The sequence below is a fragment of the Lissotriton vulgaris genome, chromosome 6 (assembly GCF_964263255.1).
Source record: "Lissotriton vulgaris chromosome 6, aLisVul1.2, whole genome shotgun sequence".
Taxonomy (NCBI): domain Eukaryota; kingdom Metazoa; phylum Chordata; class Amphibia; order Caudata; family Salamandridae; genus Lissotriton; species Lissotriton vulgaris.
In genome coordinates, this window is record NC_141694.1 from 1,558,769,771 (window position 1) to 1,558,773,027 (window position 3,257).

Sequence of the window (3,257 nt, forward strand, 5' to 3'; positions counted from 1 at the left end):
TATAAACTTTTTAACATAACATAACATAACACGTACGGTTCACTTGTTATGCAGGGACTGTTAGAGGCTACATTATTGTACTATTCCCCATCTCCATCCAATGTATGGCAAGATGGAATTGTATTGAGTGTGAGTCAGGAAGATGGAGCAGGACTCCGAGGAATTGAGTGGACAGTTAAATGCACAGACGTGCAACTCCAATAGGTAAATAAAAAGAGACAGTGGTGATGGATTTGTTTGTGGTTTGATTTGCACCAGAAAGACATATATACACACAAATAAAGGAAGGGAGAAAGTAACAATTTGAAAGCCTAGTTGTCAGGGAAGAGGAGCTCGTCCTCAAACACTGGAGGTTCGGACAGAAGTAGGTCATGTAACCCAGTAGTTATGTCTTCGAACTCGCTATGCTCTGCCTGCTGTGATTCACCTATTTTGTAGTCTGGTGGTATGAAGTGTTGATTCATTTTGATCATCGTTAACCTTTCCACGCTTTTGGGGGAGAGACTGGTCCTTTTCACAGTTACAATGGCACCAGCAGCGCTGAAAACACGCTCAGAAGAGACACTTGTGACAAGACAAGCCAGATACTTTATCGCCAGCCTGCTGAGCACTGGCCAGTGGCTTCTTTTCCCATACCAATGGACCAATGGGCTTTGCTCCATGAACACCTCTGTTGTGTCATCCAGATAGGCCTGGACCATCCGCTCAATGTTCAGTGGTGCTCAGATTTGCTTGCCCTCTTTTCCCTTTGCGACAGCAACGGACTTACCCATCCCTTTCTGTAGAAACCAAGCAGCTATTTTTTTGGTTGTGTCTGCTGAATCAGATCCTCTTGGCGCTGTTGTTAGTGGTAGTGTTGGTGTCTGCTGGGAAGCAAAAGCACTGCTCTCATGCTCTGAAGAACTTGACTATATAGGATGCCCTGTAGTACTTGCACTGTCCAGAGCTGGCACTTGCAGGCCTCTAATTAAGAGCCGTTCGTTTTCTAAATCAGTGGCTTCCTCAGCTATTAAAGCTTTGTAGTTGGCAACATCCCCTTCTGAAAAAGGAATTACTGCGTTACTGTTCAGAAATAATTTGTACCACGGATCCCAAATTGTGGCAGTAATGTAATGTTGATGTGACACAATCATATTTTGAATCCTTGTATTCTCCGATAAGCGGCCGGCTAAGGCGTGTGCCAAATAACATGCATCAAGTTTTTCTTCCACACCTTCGTATGTTTCAGACACCTCCTTCAGCTGTTGCTCTAGCATGTACAACAATGGGATAGCTTGGCCCATAGTACAGTCCTCCCTGCTGACTGCACGTGTGAAGACCTCAAAAGGAAGTAGCATCTCTGTCAAGCATTTAATGAGGTTCCATTGCCACATCTCAACGGGCATGGCTTTAACATTAACAGTAGGATCCCCTAATCTTCTTGTCATGACATAAGCATTAAGTGGTATGTACTGCTCAAACAGACAATCAAGCATGTAATAAGTTGAGTTCCAACGTGTTGGGACCTCCTGGATGAGTGCTTTGACTGGCATTTTATGCTCACGCTGAATGACCCGTAGCTGCTTCCGGGCTTTAAAAGAATGGTTGAAATGCGTGCATATTCTTCTGAAGGTGGTCAGTAAGTTGCTGACTTTGCTTTCATTTTTCAGGAAGTCTTGCACAACTATGTTAATGCAGTGTTCCAAACACGGGATCCTAAAATACCCACCATCTTTCATTGCCTTCACTACATTATTGCCATTGTCAGTGGCAACAACAAAACCAATCTTAAGGCCTTCTGCTTGCAGCCATTCAAAGACCTTGCTATTACACTCAGACAAAATGTTTTCAGCAGTATGAGATTTCTCCATAGCAAACATGGCTACAGTTGCATGTCTGTGAGTATCATTAAAAACCTCAACAGCGTCAACGCCTGCAGTTAACTTGTCTCTAGCACCTGAAAAAGAGATCCAGTGTGCAGTGATACACATGTAATCGGTGGCTTGGCAACTGCTTTACATGTCTGTTGTCAGGTGGATACTATGAACAGCACTCTGATGTAACGTTTTTCCAATCAATTCCAGCACGTCGTGGTGTAGTGCTGGAACAGCAACTCTGGCAAAATGGTAGTGGCTGGGAACGTTCCATTTTGGGCAGATGGTTGTCGCAAATTCCAGAAAATCCACCCCTTCAACAAAAGAAAAAGGGAGAAGGTCCAGTGCTAACATTTTAGCAAGCTTAGCATTGTACAAACATGCTATTGGGTGGTTGCACTCGTACTTTCCCTCCTGCCTAAACATGCTGGTAATGGTACGCTGCTTGGTATTTCTTTCGGGTATACTCGATGCAGGACTTTGCATCGCAGACTTCGCAGCAATACTCCTTGGTGTCTCCGGCTGACTCTTACTCTAGTGCCAATGAGAAGTTGCTGATGAGTAAGATGTGGGCTGTACCCCTCCAGTGCTGGCGACAGGGGTAGTTTGTGTACCACTCCCAGATAGAATGTCTCCCTCTTCTTCTTCCTGTTCAACCATGAGTGGACCTTGTACTAGTTTATCCCCACCAACATCAATGGTTCCAGTTCTTATGCTATGAAGGTGGTCCTCCCACCTGATTAAGTGGTGCTTTTTCAAATGGGTCATTTGGCCTCCAGTACCATAGTTTGTACCAAGCTTACAACGACTAACAGAGACATGACAAATGGAGCATATAACAATGTTGTCCTCATGTGCGCTTACCGTAAAGAAGTCTCACACTGGGGAGTTTAACTTTTGTCTCGTGCTAGAGGCGCTACTTCCAATGCCGGATGAACTGGAGGGTGTGTGTTGAATTTCACTATGTGGCTGCACAGTAGTAGTACCACCACTACCTACTTCTGCTGAGGTGGAGCTTGTGCTGGATTTAGGACGCTGCCGACCCTTTGCTAATGTAAAAATGGAAGCTGGCTGTACTTTTGGTGTTGCCTGTGTAGGAGGTATGCGTGCTACATCCCTACTCGCAGCCAATCTGGATAGGGTGAAAATGTTGGTCTCCATGTTCTTGGGACCAGGAGTAATGCTCGTGATGACTGGGTCTGACTCATCATCATCATTATCCTGCTGATCTACATCGACCTCCATAAGTGTAAGGCTTGCTGGAACCTTCCTTTTCCCTAGCCTGGTCTTGGGATGTCTCTCCCTCTCATGCTCAGATTGTTGTGGCTCTCAATTGAGATCTAGATCATCAGAAGGGATGCTTGGTGAAGAACACCATGGACTAACCCTCTTTTTCCTTGGTGG

At 45.1% G+C, this 3,257-nt stretch overlaps 1 pseudogene; it reads right to left on the minus strand.

The window, feature by feature from the left end:
• Positions 1-311: 311 nt before the first annotated feature.
• On the minus strand, positions 312-1,718 carry LOC147709139 (zinc finger BED domain-containing protein 6-like; annotated as a pseudogene).
• Between the last annotated feature and the right edge of the window lie 1,539 nt (positions 1,719-3,257).